This window comes from Malus sylvestris, chromosome 10, assembly GCF_916048215.2.
Source record: "Malus sylvestris chromosome 10, drMalSylv7.2, whole genome shotgun sequence".
In the NCBI taxonomy this organism is placed as follows: Eukaryota; Viridiplantae; Streptophyta; class Magnoliopsida; order Rosales; family Rosaceae; genus Malus; species Malus sylvestris.
Window position 1 is genome coordinate 21,114,154 of NC_062269.1, and position 20,518 is coordinate 21,134,671.

General features: G+C 38.8%; 1 pseudogene; it reads right to left on the reverse strand.

Moving 5' to 3' along the window:
- Positions 1–5,348: 5,348 nt before the first annotated feature.
- Positions 5,349–15,942, reverse strand: LOC126585141 (squalene monooxygenase SE1-like; annotated as a pseudogene).
- Between the last annotated feature and the right edge of the window lie 4,576 nt (positions 15,943–20,518).

The window sequence follows — 20,518 nt, forward strand, 5'->3', positions numbered from 1 at the left end:
TGCAATATTATCATTTTACTCCTCACAGGGAAAATACATATATACGCCTCGATCGTGCTCATTCACTACTTCCTTTGGCAACATCGTCAATAATAAGAATTATATCAGCCGGAGTCAGCTAGAATGACATGTACGGCTGAGTCTACAGCTCGACCATCCATGTTAGCACATAAGTCGGAGTCACCTATAGTGACCTGTACGACTTACTCATCAATTTTCCAAGTAATATGTCAAGGAAGACTGCTGGGTAACAACTGATCCTAGGGAAAATTCATACCTCTATGTCTCATCTAACCACATGAACACATTCACAACTTCCCACACTCTCCAAAGTGCCTAATATTGTACCTACGGTACAAAGATAAATTTCCTCTACCAGAGTCACCTTGTCTCTGAGATCTGGGATCACTAGTAAATCTATCACTTCGCCTCTGATCAGTGACACTAAAACCTCAGCTGGGAAAATTAGCTCTAGTTTCACTTCTTTTGAAACTCTGAGTCTTCTGAGGTCCTTGATATGACGGATCTTTAACTTTATCGTCTTTGTTCTAATTCTCATTCTTTTCTTATTCCTCTTTACTCTTGTTGATCATGTTCTCAGAGTCCTCAATGCTCAACAACATCTCGCAAACTCCTGGTAAAAAGTACAATGGATAGTGGTCGCCAAAGAACGCCACTTCTTCTTATTATCCAGCCAAAAACAACATAACACCTTGACCGGATTAGCAACAACATCCGGATGGAAACAAGGCAAGTCTGTAAACTCTCTATAATAATATGCCAGAGGAATGAACTTTTCCTTAAACAATTCTTTAAACGACTTCCAAACAGCTGTTCTTTCGATAACATCGGATAACATTCCCATCTCCATCAGAATGCAGATTCAACACTCAGAAACTAGGTAGTCATCTCGACCCACCTGTCGGGAGGAAGATTCCCTTGACTTTGCATAATCCGAAACGTCTTTACCCAAATGATTAAGCCATCGATCTGCTCCCTTAGGTTCTTCATTTCCCTAAAGTGATTCAAATTTACCTTATAACCAGTCTCAAAAGGTTCCCTTAGATAATAAACTGAATCACAATGGCAATAGCTTCCCCCCAAACTACTATATCAGGGAAATTAGGCTCATCCGAACTACGTGGCTCGCTATGAGAATTTGTGGCGCAAGAATTTGTGGATCGAACTTCTATGTCCATCACGAAAGAGTTTGGGGGTCGAACATTTACATTTGTTGACACACCCCCTCCCGAAGGAGGGCATGCTGGCCGTCACGTGAGAGTGACGTAACCATTTACACAGTTCGGAAGCTTTAAAAAAATACAATTACTAAAATAAAACACCAGAGAGTGAGTCCTACTTTTGTGAATTCTGTAAGAACACCGCTGGATTCCTCGTGGCCACCAAAGCTCTGCTAACTTGAATCTGGAGGGGCGCAAAACAAAGTTGAGTGGGTCAGTAAAACAAAGTTTTTCGAAAATATTTCTAACCCCTCGCTGTAAAACCTGTTTACTTTCCCAGAAAATAGTATATATATATAACCATAATTAATCTCAAACTCAAATCACAAATCTTTAACACTTTCCAAGAAAAATATGCCATGCTATGCATCAAAACATAATAAGGATGCAACATTATAACAGGTGAAATAAGGAATCAACCGGAGACCCTGCAGTTGGTCCTATACGATTAATTCTATAGCTCAATATCCAATCCAAATGGAGTCACCACTGTGACCTGTACGGCACTACTCTGCACATAAATCGGAACTACCTAAAGTAGTCTGTACGATAAGAATGGTGTAAGAATACGCTCTAGTGCTTCTCTCATCAATCATCTGTGCACATAATCTAAGGTCACCTACTAGTCGGAACCACCTCTAGTGGTCTGTAGGACTAGCATGTCGGAACCCTCAATCGGTCTGTACGACATGAACCTACTTGGATCCAAGATGAGCGTGCAGTGCGGTGAATAATATAAGCACTAACACCAGGGGTTCAGGTTATGAGCTCTCAACACAATTCACATCATCAATGATTCACATGAATAACATAAAACTCACCTGATACTCACCTGTGCGTCCACAACGTCAATTCACATATATATATATATATATATGCATCAATTATCAATTCATATATTTCATCTATATGTATGCATGGCATTTTAAAACATACTTTCATTTAAATTCAATTTCTGGGAAAATCGATAGTATATAGGTAAAAAAAGAAATACTACCCACTCACCTGGAGTTCTCCCAACAACTCCCTAGCACCACACATCAAGGCGTCATGACGATCGGCGCCTAGAACAATAATCAAATCCAACCTCAGAAATCATATCGATAGAATATATAACTTATATAAAACACATCACTACGTAGTTCGATCCGGAAGATCTGCAACTCAGATTTCAAATCCATAACTTTCAGAGGTCCAAAATATACCTCTAGGACAACATCCTAAAATTTCATTACCATCCAACGGTCGGATCTCCGTCAATTTCCAAAACCAAGTAACGGTTAACATTTTATTTTATGAACTTACAACTCCAATTCCGAAAGATCCGTAAATCAGATTCCCAATCCGTAAGTTCTTATAATCCTCAAATATTACGTATTACAACGTATCAAAGTTTGGTGACGATCCAACGGTCGGATCGTTAATTCACATTTTCACCTAACCACGAATCGAAACGAACTTAGGTTCAATTACTCAATTTATGCCCATCAATTATCAAAACTGAACCTAGAACCTTAAACACATGCTAAGAATGACATTGGCAGGCCATTGGCCATGCGCCGCAGCACGGGCCACCGTGGGTGGCGGTCAGCCGCCCCGGCTCGCCGGAAAATCCAACTATTTCCAAAAATTCTCAAAAAATACAGAATTGAAGATCTCAATGAGTAGAGTAAACTTTATACCTGAGGCAAAGGCCAATTTGGCCTGCAAACACTTCAATTTCACCAAATCCGTGAAGAACCCTAGAAATGGGTGTTTTCAATTCGACCTCCAAAACCACTCTGATGCTCCAACTACTGCTTGGGCATTTTTCTAGGCCTCAAGAGGATGCCATGGGTGGTGGCAGTTGGAAGAAATTGCTTCGAGATTGGGTGATTCGAAGCCAAAGCCGCCGCACCCCTCCTTGCGTTTTTCTCCATTTTCAAAGCCAAATCTCTCCAATTTTGAGATGGAATGGGTAGAGGAAGGCTCCTAGAGTGTTTCCCATGAGGTTTCTTGAAGCAATTCGTCAGAAAAACGGGTGAAAATCGTCGGAAATAAGCATGGATGCCGAACGGGTCAAAAACGAGCCAAGGGGATCCGGCCGATCCCCCTCGCCACTCTCTCCCTCCTTTCCTCCTTTCCTCTGTTCCGATTGGCCATCATCTCCATCTCTCTTCTCTTGATTCGTCAGCTCTCTCTCCTTTCTCTCCCGGAGCTCCTGCTCTCTCTTCCTCTGGTTGGGCAGTTTCTACCCAATCTCTTCTTCTTCTCCTTCCTCACACGCACACACACACACAAAACCTTCCTTCACTTTTTATTTTTATTTTTTTCTTTACATCCGAGCTATCCATTTAATTCTTCAATAAATCTGGGCCATCCAAATTTTAATAATAAAATTTATAAAATGCCCAAACTTCAAACTTTAAAATCTTTTTCGTTATAACTCTAAATAACAAACCGTCAGCGCCCACACGTCCGTAGCGACGAGTACTATGAGAATATGTCAAGAAAACAAATCTTAGATGGCACGACACAACGATTAACCTCGAATAATGCGCGTGCCTCAAAGGGCATTTTTGTAAAATCTTTTATTAAAGCTTTAAAACTCTTAAAATCTGGGACGGGCTGTCACATTTGTCGCGCAAGAGCTAGGAGGTCGAACCCCAGTTTCATCGCTCAGTACGCGCAATGACCACCAATTCCATTTCGCAATCATCATTTTGCACGACGAAGAGCTTTCCTCCATCGTGCAAAGCCTGATGTCACGATCTTTGCGCGACGCTCTCTTCGTCGCCCAATGTTTCTGGCGACGGTATTGGCCTTTGCGCGACTCTCTCCCCTTCGTCACCCAAGCAGTTATTCTTAGAAGTGTTGCAATGGTTCATAACTATTCAGAAGGAAAAGAAAGGAAAACAACAAAGATAAATTGTGGGGATAGAGAAATGAAGAAAATGAAGCTCTCCCTATATAAATGAATTGATCTTCTAATATAACAAATAAAAGTATATGATTTGTTCCCAAAACTCACCACACTCCTCAACATATGTACTTCTATAAGTGATGATTTTGAACCATCAGTATATATGCAGGTTGCAATCAACCCACCCAATCTACGTCAATAAGTCTAAGACATACTTTCTTGTAGGCTGGGTTCAAAAAACTGAAAACCAAGAAAACCCGAACCAAACACCTAACTGAAACCGAAAACCGAAAAATTACCAAACCGAAAAAGAAAAAACCAAACCAAACTCGAACCAAACTGAATCCCTTTACACAATGAATGTATGCCCATGATGTTTCATTTGCGAAACTTTGTTGCCAAGTTTGAAACTAAGCCTTGGAATTTTTCAAGGAGCATAGTTGGTTCAATTATGGAGGATATTTCATTGGATATAGAGGAAAGTTCTTAAATGCTTTGAAACTTGGAAGAGCTTCTCCATTTTCTTATTATTAGTTTAACAATGCAAGCTTCTTTTCTAAATTTCATATTAAAAAAGATCAAGTTTTATAAAAAAAAAATTATAAAAAAAACAGAAACCGAAACCGAACCGAACATAACCAAACCAAAAATGGAGGCAAAAATGATTCCTCGCCTCGTAGGAGGCTAATAGGTACAAAGTCTTGCACAACAAGAAAAACAATAACTTCTAGTAAGGACATACATACTCTCTTCCTCAAATTGTTGCAACTATTTAGAAGGAAAAGAATGGAAAACAAGAAAGATAAATTGTAGAGATAGAGAAATGAAGAAAATAAAGCTCTCTCTATATAGATAAATTGATCTTCTAATATAACAAATTAACCATCAGTATATATGCAGGTTGCAATCAAGCCACCCAATCTACGTCAAGTCTGAGATGCAGGTTGCAATCAAGCCACCCAATCTACGTCAATAAGTCTGAGACATACTTTCTCGTGATAAAAATATGTCTTGTTCAGATTGGGCAACTTCAATACCCAAGAATTACTTGTCCCCAATGCCTTTCGTCTCAAACTCCATCTCCAAGTACTCCTTCAGTCTAGAAATTTCTTCCTTGTCATTTACAGTCACAATCATATCATGTACGTTAATTAGGACTCTTGTCAGTTTACTCCTGTAGTTCTTTTTTCTTTTTTTTTTTTGAAAACTTTACTCCGGTAGTTCAGAAAGAGTATGATTGGAATTTGTCTGCCTGTTCCCGATTCTTCATTTGAAGAGGAAGAGCTTTGTAATATGCCGGGATTGTTGCAGGAAAGCACATTTGTCTAACTCCTTCGTCCTTAATAATGGGGAATATAATTCCTGATGCACCCTGAAAATAAAGGGAAAACCAAATTTTAGTTCAAGTGAAAACTTACGTATGTATTAATCGGTAATTGACAAGCATGTTGATAAAGAGGAACTATTGGGAATTTTAGTGAACATACCAAGATCAATCTAGTCCCAAGCCATATACCTTTAGGCGTAGGGAATGGAATCATTAAGCGGCCAACTCCATAGACAGCCACAGCAAAGAAATGGAGAAACAGATGGACCGGACGAGGGTTAAGACCAGAGAGAAGAGATATAGGTCCGTATGAACATATGCCTCCAAGGCCCAAATAGTCGAAACACGCTTCTCACATTTCCTTTCTTGCCGGGTGAGGTGATGCACAAAATACCTTGTACAAGGCTCCGGCCAATGTGTTTATGGTAGATGAAACAGGCTGCAGAAAGAAAACCAAGTATAATAATTATCAGCAAAGTGGAAATCGCAAACAGCACCATCAAACAAATTATAAATTTCACGTATGAGATAATGTTTGTTCATCCAGGTATCTAATATATTATGTTGTCAGACTCTCAAAGTATACATTAACATATCATATTGTCTAAACATGGAATTTTTTTTATTCCATATCTGATGATTTATACCTTGCGCAATGTGTAGAACGATTCGAGATATTCACACAAAGCTGGTGCGTCATTGAGATCAGATAGGGATCTAAGAAGATCCCTTAGAAGAACAATGTCTGAAAGAGCCACGGTCATTCCTCCTCCGGTTAAAGGGTGTCGCATGTTTAATGCATCACCCAATAAAATTGCACCAGGAGTGGGAACAGGAGTAGCAGGCATGCTTTTGTTTTGCATTGTTCTGATGTTTCCTTTTGTCAACCGCCACTAGAAAAGACTTCAAGAGCTGAGGGGGAACCTTAAATACCAAAGTCCTTCGATTAGTACTTTTCAATTGATAAATATTTGTCACATTTGAATCGAAACTTAACAAGTCAAGCAAATAATAGATAATAACCAATATAACCGAATGCCACATGGCATTATCTAGTTGATCCGATGGTAGTTAAGGTAGAAGGGTAATATTGTAATTAGTCTTTGTGGCTATATAAGAAGTAGTAGTGTGTTCAGTTGTATGGAGATATCATTGTAATCTTTCTGAAGTTTCATATATACAATCTCTCTTTCCCTTTCTCTCTCTCTGTCTTCTTCCATCTCCTTAGTTCAGTCATCCATTGTTGTTCATGTTAATATGGTATCATCGCCGGCATTGGCTCGTCGCCATTCTTGATTCTGGTGAAAACTTCCGCTGGTTTGGTTGCTGTTTTGAAGATTGGGTGTTCGGAGATTCGGGGCTCGAAGAATGGGCGTTTGGTAATCTGGATCGACGTTCTTGAAAATCTGGAGCGAATCAGGTGCTTTTGTTTCTTTCTTGGAGCTGTGGTATTTGGGGTTTTGGTTCAATTTGTTGAAATTTAATTGAAGCGAATATTTAGGGGTTTTGGTAGAATAGTGATGTGTTGATTTCTGCAATTATCATTCTTTCTGTATTGGTTCTTGGAGTATCATTCTCTAGGACTTATCGGTTTAACGAAGAAAGTGTCATTCTTTCTATGAATTTGGAGTTTCAGTCTCCTGTGCTGTGTTTTGGAGTGTCAATCTCCTGATTTAGTGTCTGTATTATTCATTCTATGAATCTTGGAGTTTTAGTCTCCTGTGTTGTGTTTTGGAGTGTCAATCTCCTGATTTAGTGTCTCTAGTCGAAGTGGGTGATTTGTGTTGTGCTTTGGAGTGTCAATCTCCTTATTTGAGCGTGGTTCTGTGAATCTTGGAAGTCTCTTGTGTAATCGTGGAGTGTCAATCTCCTTGTTTGGTAATTTTTTCATTCAGCGTTCTGATTGATTGAATCTTTTTCAATGGCGTCTTCTTCATTCAAGATTGAGCATTTGTTGGGTATGTTGACTATAAAACTTAGAGATGATAATTTTGCCAAATGGGCCTTTCAGTTTCAGTCGGTTCTTAAAGGGTACAAATTATTTGGTCATTTTGATGACAAGATTGGTTGCCCATCAAAGTATGCAGTTAGTTCAGAGGCTGGTATTACAAGGGAAATTACCACAGAGTTTCTTGATTGGGAGTCTACTGATATGGCTCTTATTAGTCTGCTGTTGGCTACACTAACATATGAGGCAATGGAATATGTCTTGGGGTGCAGGACTGCCTTTGAAGCATGGTCAAATCTTGTTGAACGGTATGCTTCTGTTTCGAAGTCTAGGGTTAATCATTTGAAAACTGAGTTGCATACGATTCAGAAGGGGGCAGATAGTATTGATAAATACTTGTTGCGTTTGAAGAATATAAGAGATCAGTTAATGGCTGCAGGAGAGACAGTTTCTGATAATGATATTATCATTGCTGGGTTGGCAAGTTTACCTAAGGAATATGGTGTTATTCGCACTATTATCTTGGCACAGGAATCTTCCATTACCTTACAGGAATTTCGTGCACAATTACTTGGAACTGAAAAGGAGATTGAAGGAGAAATGAATCTGCTATCTCAGAACATGGCTGTTATGTATGTTCAGGGTTCTCACTCTGGTCAGACTACTAATTTGGGATCTGTCATGTATGGAAGTGGATCTTCGAATGGTGCATCTTCATCCAATTCTCAACATCATGCTCATATACCTGCTACTACAGGTCGCACAATTAGTCAGCAAACACAGAGTGCATTTAATAATGCTTATCACCATGGTGTGGAGTCTCAGATGTTTGGATCTAATACGCTTCCTCCAGGGCATCATGATCAATCATATGGATATGGTCTTGTAGCTCAATCTAATTCTGGTCAGCAGCAAGGGTTCAGGACTCAGAACTATAATGGGGGTAACCGGTCTGGCAATGGCAATGGTGGTCAATACAGGAATAATAGCAACAACTATAGAACTGGTAACAATTTCAGAGGCCGAGGGTTTCATAGTGGTAATGGTCATTATTCATCCGGGTCAAGACAAATTCAGAATGTTACTGGATCATGGTCAGGCAATACAGAAGCTAGGCCAAATGTTGTTATTGAGTGTCAAATTTGCAATAAACGAGGGCATACTGCAGTGAACTGTTTTCACAGAAATACGAGCAATACAACACCTGGTTTTATTGTGGAGTGTCAAATATGTGGCAAAAGAGGACATTCTGCTCTTGACTGTTTCCATAGAGCCAATTACACTTATCAAGGACAGCCACCTCCATCTTCCCTATCTGCCATGAATGCACAACAAACATCTCAGGTCCTTCCTCCGGATTCGTGGATTGTGGACTCGGGTGCGTCACACCACATGATTGCCGATATAAATGCATTAAATCAAGTGGCTTCTTATCAAGGTTCTGATAATATAACCATTGGTAATGGTTCAAGTTTACCAATTACACATATTGGCTCCACTGCTATTCATATTGCTGATCGTTCTCTTGTTCTCAGTAAAGTTCTTCATGTTCCAAATATTGCCAGAAATCTTCTTTCAGTGAAACAATTATGTGCAGATAATAATAGTTGGTTTATATGTGATGAGTGTGAATTTTTTGTGCAGGACAAGAAGACAAGGGAGGTGGTGTATCACGGAAGGAGTAAACCAGAAGAGTTGTTTCAGATTTCGGTGGTTAAAGTTTCTGGAAGGCTAGAATTTGTTACAAGAGATCCAATGGTTTACTTAGGGAAAATGGTGAAATCAGATATTTGGCATCAACGATTAGGACATCCAGCACATGATACAATGGCAGCAATGTTAAGACAGTCTAAAGTTGTACACAAGATAGATAATACATGTACTACTTGTACTTCTTGTATTCAAGGAAAAATGTCTAGAGTACCTTTTCCGGTTAGAAATAACAGATGTGTGGTTCCTTTTAAGAAAGTTCATACTGATGTTTAGGGTCCAACTCCTGTAAAGTCTGTGGAAGGTTTTAGATACTATGTACTGTTTGTTGATGAATATACAAGATTTACTTGGATATTTCCCATGTGCAACAAATCTGATGTATTTGCAATTTTTGTCAAGTTTTATACTTTTATTTGCACTCAGTTTGGAATGACAATTAAAGGGTTGCAAACAGATGGTGGAGGTGAATATACTAGCAAGAGGTTTACACCTTTCTTGGCTGAAAAAAGGCATTATGCAATTTATTTCCTGTCCTTACACTCCTCAACAGAATGGGATTTCTGAGAGGAAACATAGGCATGTGGTGGATACTGCTCTCACTTTACTAAGTGCTTCTGGTTTAAGTAGTGAGTTTTGGTACTTTGCTTGTGCACATGCAGTATTTCTGATTAATAAAATGCCTTGTAAGACTTTGTCCTTTAGTTCTCCTTATCTGCTGTTATACAACCAGTTACTTGAGTTGCAGTCTTTGAGAATATTTGGATCTGCTGTATTTCCTTGGATAAAACCTTACAACAGACATAAATTGCAGTTTAAATCCAAAATGTGTATTTTCTTAGGTTATGCAATGGGGTATAAGGGCATTATCTGTTATGATCAACAGTCCAAGAAGTGTTTTATATCAAGGTATGTCATTTTTTAAGAATCCATTTTTCCTGCAAAGTTAAAGTCCTCTCACAGTGGTGATATTTCTGGTAAGTCAACTGGTAACACTAATACTGTGATTCTGCCATTTCCTATTCCCCTAAGTGCTACAAGGAATCATTCTGAGCATAGTCAGTCACCAGTTATTCATCCTGTTGGGACATCAGGATCTGTCAGTACTTCTCCACAGCTTCAAAGTCATGCATCTTCATCAGCATCAACACCTGGTAATTCCAACTCTTCAGCTAGTGATACACCACATCAATCTCCTTTGCTTCCTGTCCTCGATCCCACTCAACTACAGGTAATACTTCCTCTTTCTGACAGTTCATCTCATACTGGTTCACCTGTCTTACCTGTCCAACACCCACCACATCATGGGATTCAAACTAGATTACAAACAGGAGCTATCTCAAGAAAGAATTATACTGCTTATCTTACAGAGTTACCTGAGTTAAGTTCATTACAAATTCTGGACTCAGGTTCTGATAATTCTGGTTTTGGTCCAACTACTGGTGCATGCTTTGCTGGTTTTTCGTTCTTAGCAGATATATTTGAAATTGAAGAACCTAAGACTTTTAGGGTTGCATCTTGTAAATCTGAGTGGCAAAAAGCTATGCAAGAAGAGTATGATGCTTTAAAGGCTCAAGGTACTTGGATTCTAGTTCCTACTCCATCCAACAGAACCATTGTAGGCAGTAAATGGGTCTATAAAATCAAGAAAAATCCTGATGGGTCAATATCAAGGTATAAAGCTAGGTTAGTTGCTCAGGGTTACACTCAAGAACAAGGGCTGGATTACTCAGAAACATTCAGTCCAGTGGTAAGACACACCACTGTAAGACTTATTCTTGTCTTAGCTGCCCAATATGGCTGGAATCTGCGACAACTAGACATTAAAAATGCCTTTTTGCATGGTGATCTCGAGGAAGAGGTTTATATGCAGCAGCCTCGAGGCTTTGTGGATACTTCTTCTCCAAATCATGTGTGTAAACTCATTAAGTCGCTTTATGGCTTAAAGCAAGCCCAGAGAGCCTGGAACTCAAAGTTTACGAGTTATCTTCCATCTCTTGGTTTCAAAACTTCTCTTTCGGATACAAGTTTATTTGTTAAAGTCGATGAAGGCGATATTATTCTTCTACTACTCTATGTAGACGACATCATACTCACTAGCTCTAATTCTACAAAAATTCAAGTAGTAATCACTAATCTTGCACAAGTGTTTGATCTCAAGGATATGGGCAGATTATCTTTTTTCTTAGGCTTGCATATTCAGTATAAAGATGATGGGTCACTGTTTATAAGTTAATCTAAATATGCTAAGGATTTACTGAAGAAGGCGGCCATGGAGACATGTAAGCCCACATCCACACCATCAAAACCACATGCTCAGCTACTTGAACAAGAAGGCACTGCTCTCTCTGATCCAAGTCATTATCGAAGTCTAGTAGGGGCTCTTCAGTATTTGACCTTTACTCGGCCAGATCTTGCTCATGCTATTAACATGGTCTGTCAGTTTATGACTTCCCCAACAGATCTTCACATGCACCTTGTCAAAAGAATCTTGAGATACCTGAAAGGAACACTTGACTATGGTCTGCATTACAAAAAGAGCTTGGATTTCAATCTACTTGCCTATTCAAATTCAGATTGAGCAGCACACATAAATACCCGAAGGTCTATATCTGGATTTGTGATTTACTTAGGAGATAACCCAATCTCATGGCAATCTAAGAAGCAGTCAACAGTTTCTCGTAGTTCCACCGAGGCTGAATACAAAGCTCTAGCACATTCTGCAGCAGATTTGTTTTGGATTCGGGCTCTCCTCAAAGATATGCATCAGAGAATTTTGGTCCCTCCATTACTTTACTGTGATAACCTTAGTGCCTTGGCTTTAAGCTCCAATCCTGTTTTTCATTCCAAGATCAAACATCTTGATACCGACTATCACTTTGTTCGAGAAAAAATGCAACGAGGTGATTTGATTGTCCATTATATACCTACTACAGATCAGGTGGCAGATGTGTTCACAAAAGGATTGCATAGTCCCGTGTTTGTCAAGCACTACCGACAGCTTGCACTTGCTGTTTCTGATCAGTTTCCAGCTGGTTGATTCAAACTTCACTTGGCTGTTCAGTTTGAGGGGGAAGTAATAACCAATATAACCGAATGCCACATGGCATTATCTAGTTGATCCGATGGTAGTTAAGGTAGAAGGGTAATATTGTAATTAGTCTTTGTGACTATATAAGAAGTAGCAGTGTGTTCAGTTGTATGGAGATATCATTGTAATCTTTCTGAAGTTTCATATATACAATCTCTCTTTCTCTTTCTCTCTCTCTGTCTTCTTCCATCTCCTTAGTTCAGTCATCCATTGTTGTTCATGTTAATAATAGATACCTGAGGAGCCACCACAGTTTTCAAGTACTTGGCCATTTCACCATTAGCTAGTGAAGGTACTTTTGTGCCGGGAACATCTACCAAACAACGAACCTCGGTACTACTGATAGGGTAAAATAAAATGGGTGAAGGTTCTCCCAAGATCACATGCCCGTGGTTTGCATAAGGAAGGTCACAGTTCTCCAAGATCAAACCGACGAAGCAAGAAGGATTGTCAACCTTTGGAGAACAGAGATTGCGGCGGAGATATGAAAAGCACCCATCGCAAACTATTGTTAGCGGAACATATGATCTCATCTCCTCTCCAGCCTTGTTCTTGTACGTAACACCCTTGATGGTGCCCTTTTCTTCAATTAGGGCTGTAACAGTTCCTTGTTCCAGTGTCACGCTGTTAAGGATATGAGTTACAAGTTGAAAAAGATTACTCAAAACAATCAAAAGACCAAGAAAACAAGAGATTTTTCTGTTTGCCCAGAACACAACTCGGTACACCAAATATAATAATGCAATTGATTGGAAATTTGAAAAAAAAAAATTCAACCAATTATATTATGACACTTGATGTACCGGACCGTGTTCTAGACACACACTGAACAATTTCTCCAAGAAAACATGGAAAATGAGAATTACTTTTTATGAGTTGCACCCCTTTCGTGCATTTTATGGATGAAACGTCCGTTGTGAAAACTTCTCCTGACGATATCTGAAGCATAATTTTTCAAGCGATAAGACAGTTTTGTGTCATTCCCATTTTTATAAAGAGCATAACCAAACACTTTCTGTGCATCAATGGACTCATTTGCAGTCTGCATGTCACAAATATGAATTGTTGATCAAAATCGATGCACGCAAATTTGGTATTAAATAATCAATTAGTACAGAAACTATGGCAATGTGTTTAGCAAATTAAACAATTTTAAGCAATTGCTTACCTTCAAGACCCAACTCAATCAATTTGAGATAGCCTCCAGGCTGCAACAGCTCACCAACAATTCTGTCGGGCTCACTCAAGTCTCTTTCGATCACGTGTACGCGGCGCCCTTCCTGTAACGATGAAGCAAAACATATGTTTATACTCAAAAGCTCACATGATCAAAGATTGTTAGCCAAGAAATTAAAGAAGATCTGAATGCCTACGATGCACAGACACGGCACATCGGCCGCGTATCGCGTGTCGGATACGCAAATGGACACGATACGCCTCTGATACGGTCGGATACGCGTTGGATACGTATTTGGATCAACGGATACGGCGTTTGATAGATGGATACGGGTATCCGACGGTTTAGATACGGGTATCCGACTGTCTGGATACGGATGAAGGACACCTCGCGAAGAAGATGACGCCGTCGCACGGAGACGACCCGATCTGGTGGAAAGACACCTCGCGAAGAAGATGACGCCGTCGCACGGAGACGACCTGATCTGGTGGAGGAGGCTTCGGGAAGAAGATGACTGCTAGGTTGACATGTCGTTTGTTAGTTTCTGTAGAAAAAAACGACACCATAGTTTTTTTTTTGTTAGGGTTTAAATGAGACTAAAGCCCAAAACTACATAGCCCACCGAATTTACACCACTACCATCCTGTTTTTTTTTTTTTTTGAAGAGTTTGAATAATATAAATTAGATTTTGAGTAATTAATTTTTTTATTGTTATTTAAAATATATTTTTTAAATATATATTTATTATATAAATTGCCGTATCCATGCCGTATCGTGTCTTAGTTTTTAGAAATTTGACGTATCCCCGTGTCGTATCGTGTCGTATCCTCGTGTCCGTGTCCGTGTCCATGCATCATAGCTGAATGCTTAATTAGCTAGCCTTCTCAGAAATCTTTATTAAGCTTTGACTACTTAGCTTATCTGGGTTGTTTGAGGAAAATAGATTATAAAAAGTAACAACAATTTAATTAATAAAACTAATTAATAATGATTTCTCTCCTCCAAGTATTATCGTTGATCCACTTGTTGAGGAATCTCATTCAGATATCTAGGAAATGGATGGAAATCAATGTACTGTGACTATGTTTTGATGAAATCTACTATCGTAATTTTTCCAAAAAAAAAAAAAAAAAAACTAATAATGAAATGCAATTTTTTATTTTTCTTTAATTAATCTGTCACCAATCAGGAATCACAATAACAGTCACTTCTTCTAATCCATATTATTCATTTTATAGTAGAGAGAATTATTTTGCCACCTTCCCAAGAGTGTAAGTAAGGGCAGCACCGGCAACTCCGGCACCGACAATGACAACGTCCATGCCACTAGCAATCTCCGGTAGTCAATTACCGTTCTGGGATGGCATCCGCACGTACCCATTTCCTTTAACGCCGTCGGAAACTTTCTCGACCACCTTCTTCTTCTCACCGCTGAGAGTGGTGTTGATGATCATGAAGAAAACAGAGCCCAGCAGAGAAACCAACACCCCCACCAAGAGCATACTGATAATCCATCTCCAATGTCAAAATAAAAAAGATATCAACCAAAATTAAAAATTTGGAAGAATGGGGATTTGGGTTGTAGCTGTTTTCACAATCTGTAAGCTGCTTCGAGCTGTTTTATTTTATTTTATTTTATTTTTTTTACGTGTGCTTTTTGGTTGTGAAAGTGAAGAGAAGAGAAAGTGCTTATATAGAGTTGGGCATATGCTATAGCTTTGAGGGTTGGAGCCTGCCGATGAAGTTTTTTTTTTTTTTTTGGTCGGAAGAACGATTCAAAGAAACCGAAAGGCACAAGGCCAAGGCCAAACAACAAGCAGAGAGCATCCCCACGAACCCAGGGAGCAGAAACCAAGATAAATAGAACACAAATAGACGCCGACAAACAAGACCCCAGCGTCATCCCATTTATCCAAGCAAAAAAAACCCCCACCCATTACATTAGAGGACACAGAAGACCGTCCTTGTTCAAGACACACACAAGCGAAGATGGAGGTCTTACAACCCAGCCAAAGCCGCACATCTCCGGAGAAATATTTCTGGTGACAAAATTCGTCGCCCTATTTGCTGACCGTGGAACCCATGACCAAGAGCATGATTGAAAACTCCTCCCAACCTCCAAAGCACGGCTAAGAATTGGAAGCAGGTCCCAATCACAACTCAGAGAAGGAGCAATGAGGGACCGAATAATAGCTTGAGCATCCGATTCAGTCACCACCTCCTGTAGTTGTAGATTATTTGCCAGAACGCATCCCCCCATTGAAAGAAGCCAGGGCAATGACAATAGCCCGATTAGTTCTGAAAGGAGATGGCATCCCCCCATTGAAAATTGCGTCACATCGGGCTCTTCAAATAAACCAACACAAAAAAACTAAATAAGACAGAGCACGATTCAATTCCTCCTTACAGCCCCGAACTTGATTGATTACCGATCACATCCAATCACCCAAAGTCGTAATAGAACTTCGAATAATTTGAAGACTCATGGGACCCTCATTCCACACCCTAGCAGCCCACGGGCAAAGAAGGAGAATATGCTCCATAGACTCATCACATTCCTCACAAATAGGGCAAAGGGGGGATAAAGCACACCTGCGCCGATAAAGGTTGAATTTGGTGACACAAGCATTACGGAGAGCCCTCCTGCCGATGAAGTTATGGGACCATTTTTTAAAAATTCATGTGGGGTTGTGGTAGGGTGTGGCTTATCGTAGGGTAGAATTGTGTTGGATAGAGAGGACAAATATAGAGTCGCTTGTGGACAATTTAAAGGTGTCAATTACAACATAATGCTAATCAACGGTTAGTTTTTGTTGGACTCTAACTCTACTATGATGGACTGACCCTCTTCGTTAGGATCTTGGGAATCCTCCAATCACATCTGTTCATCGTACATCATATGGTCAGAAATCATTGTAATTTTTTTTATTTAAAATTGAATATAAACAATATCTGACAAAAACTAGCCACACGATGTACGATGAACGAATGTGATTACAGGATCCCTGGGATCCTCACAAAAAGGATCCGGCAATGATACTCTCTCATATAAAATACACACATTCATCTCCATCATCATCTTTGTCATCATCAATATATTATTAGATTTAGATTGATTTTCTTGGTAAGAAATGGCATGTAGATGGGAGTTTAAATGCGAGCAATCTTTCTAAGAGAAATACTAAGGAAACTATCTTAAAAATGAAATTCTTCTTGGACTCTTTGTCACTTTATGTTATTTGCACAATATTTTATAATGTTGACACACAATTTGACGTCAAACTGTGAGATGACAAATAGTCCATGAGAGTCCCATTTTGACAGTCTTCTTAGCATTTATCATCTTTCTAATTAATTGATTGAGTAAAGATCGGAGGTCATGTTTTTAATGTACTTACATATCATAATTGTTAGAAAAATTTTATTTGAACCTAACTTTCTTATCTCTATACCCAACTAAAATTTTTATCTTTCAAATCTTCAAAATCATCCTTAAATAAACAAAAAAAGAATAATTTTATAAACCCATTCATAAATAGCAACGATAATCTCTTTGCATCATTTTTATTTAATCCGGTGACCCAACCGTAACGTCGGCAACCTTTTCCGAAGTCGACACCGACCACCCCTTACTCTCTTTTTTTCTAATGTTATTATTATATGATAAAGAAAGTATACTTTCTTTTTCTTAATTTTATTAGGTTATTTCACAAGCACATGTTTTCCTTTTTTGTCAACTTCACAAGCACATGTTGACTGGCGTTGTTTTATTGTGTTTTAAATAGAAACTGAACAATTACAATTCTATTGTAAAATTGACGGTGTGTGCAGTGGAATAAATAAATAAGATACAAAATTTATGAGGTTCCTCTACAGTCAGTGTGTACGTCCTCGGGGCAGTAGTGATGCTTTCATATATAATCTGAAATAATAAGATTACAAAGATAACTCTCTCTATTCTCTCCTCTCTTTTTCCTCTCTCTGCCATGAACCTTCTGGCTTCTCTCTTCCGTTCTTCTTCTTCTTCTTTTTATTCTCTTTGTAACTCCTTTGATTTATAGGCAAAGCAGGAGCACCAAAAGCAAGCAGTGGCAACTCCTAGTGGAAGGACATGTAGAGTGGGATGAGTGAGATGTAGTGGGTTGGCCATCCACACATTGAATGACTCATAATATTATAACACTCCCTCTTGGATGGCCATAAGTCTTCGATTGACTTGTTAAAACCTTGATCTGTTTTTTTATGCTCCCCCTGATGAGTAGTAACACATCTGTTGTACTTGTTGTCTTTCCACAGGCTATTTCTTGAACTAGGCTGGAGGGCTTTTTGCTAAACTTGCATCAAAGGTCTGAATTTACTTCATTTATCTGGAGCTAAATTTTATTCAAGGGTAGTGGACACTTGATCTTAAACCAGACTTGTGATTTCTTCAAAGGCCTTAAGACTTGTTCTTGAATGAAATGAGACCACGAGCAGCTCCACGTGACAAGTGATCTGTGGCTCCGTCAGGGATGAATCGGCGCGTGTTTTGTTGTGATTGTCTCCACATGCTTCAATGTATCATTTTCACTTGCCTTATCTGTTACCCTTGCAGAAGTGGTATTTTTCCTAGTTTTTCCCCATGCAGGTTTGGCATCTTCTCTTGCAGTATTTGCCCTCTGATGCAGGAGTGGAATGCAAACCTTACATTTGGATGGTCCTTCAGAACATCACTTATCAGCGATTCATCATGCTTGGCAGCTTTAGTGTAAATAGTCAACATCATATCAACAGTTGAAGATGAGTACTCGAGAGCAATACTAGGTAAGCAATCAGGAAAGTTGATTGCAGGTTCTGACTGATTGCTTTCTTTATCCTTGTCTTGCAATTAAGAACTAGGACAAATGAAATGACAGGGAGATTGCATGATATGAGATACTTTTGCTCTCGTTCCTGATGATATGAGATACTCTTACTCTAGTGTAACTTGTTTTGAAGAAGTATTCTTGGAGAGAAAGAAAACTGAGTATGTTGAGAGGTTTGGTTGCAGATGCATTTTCGGAAATGAGAGAGAGTTAGGAGTTTTGGATGTGTGCCTTGCCATTAAGGATGAAGGTCGACATATATAGGGATTTCCTTAATAGCAGGTAGTGGTGTGGATGTGGCTTTGTCATCCACGCTTGTCGGCAACAGTGTTGTAGTTGGAATAGTGAAATTCACGCGTTTTCAACTTTATCAGAGATCTTTGATAAAGTTGCACGTGATATCCAAAAGCTGAGATTGCGTCTGAGAAATGTTGACGAACTTTATCCTAAAAGTCTGGCTTTTGAAATTCAGAGAGCGGTGTCTCTTTGATTTTGAACAGGTGACCCTATTACCTCTTCTTTTATAGATATATCAATTTTGTTCAGATACACTCAAAAAATTGTTGCGTACAAAAATTTCATTTTCTTGCACTTCTGAGATTTTATCTTACCTCTTTTTTCCTTCATCATTTCTAAAAAATAGCTTGCCTATCTAACATTTGTTTATATTTGAGTCTTATGACTAATACAGGCGAGCTGGATCAAGATAATATATGGCACCTATCTTTCTTATCTTCAAATGACCCTCTTACAGTTAGAGATTTTGTGATGAAGAATAACATAATCACTACAATGGTAGCTAGAAATCTTTTCACTCCAAAGGATAACAGAATCCTTTCAAAACGGTCTGATAAGTTGGCCGTTCAAGACTCCTTGGCTCTCAGTATTCAGTGTGCGGGCTTTGTTTCTAATATGGGCCAACGCCTACTTGCTCGAACTCACCAAGTTGAATCATTAATGGTTGAGGTCGCAAATCTTAAACAAGAGATCAGATGGCTCAAGAACAAGAATAGAGTGTTACACATGCTTACAAATAATTACTCAACGAGCATGAAAAGAAAGCTTGACCAGCTGCTGGAATCTGAAAGTCGGACTCAAGGTGACAATTAGAGGCTCGATGCTTTATTCCAAAGGTACCTATTGCCTTCGTCATCCAGAGTTTTACCAAGTATTGAGACTCCAAATAATCAACCTCTGGTGCCTCCCCCTTCTGGGGTACTTCTAAGTACTGAGGTTTCACATGAGCAACCTTTGTGAAGGCTCCCTCATGTTTTCATGTGTATGTATATGTCTGTAATTTCTCGGAGATATCAATAGATAAGCTTTATTTCATTCAATGTATTATGCCAAATACAATAAAGCATATACTTCACTAAGATGTGGTACTTCTGGACCAAACATCCATTCATCTTTTCCTCACGAGGATGAATGATTTTTCTTAGTGTCTAAATATTAATTAACCGCTTGAGTTTTCAACTCATGATCTTCAATCCATATGATTCTTTAATATCATAAACATCATGGATAAGGTTCGTGTTGGCATATTGTTCGATCTGCAGTTCGAGACAATATTTCTCTCAACACTTTATAATCTTTCTTGACTCTTCAGGAGTTCCATTCTAATATTATTAACTCTTGCAAGAGATTTAGTAAGTTGCAACAATATGATAATGATAGTACTCATTAAGGCAACTATACCATCCATTGGTATTGAGTATATAATTTACGCTTTACCTTTCCAAGGCTTTCTTCAAGCAATCTGAATCCTTCAGGGATTTTCTACACTTCATGACACATTTTCCTTTGGATTTTATACAGAGCAATTTGCTTCCATGTATACTTGAGGGATTTACTTATGGAGATATGATGTGAGCGACTTATAACCCTTTGTATATAATTCTCCATCATATGAACTTGTTTACAAGACTATAATTTCAGGTTTCAATTAGTAATCTTGTGTCATATCATGTGAGTGTAATTCACTATATTACAAATGCTCATATGTAACCTCATTTGGTTCAACATCTATTTGTATTATATTCATATATATCCATTTTTCCACGTTCTTACAAGATTGTAATGGAATTTCCTTTCTCCATTTTTGGCAAATAATATTTCCTTTTGTCGACGAACAAAAGAACGTGACTCAATATCAATAAAGCTCATTGATGAATTTAATAGCTACTTGTAAAAACCAAAATTATCATTGGTTATCATCAATCAGTGATCTCATATTCTCATGTGCATGCGCATGCATAAAAAATTTTCATTTCTTTG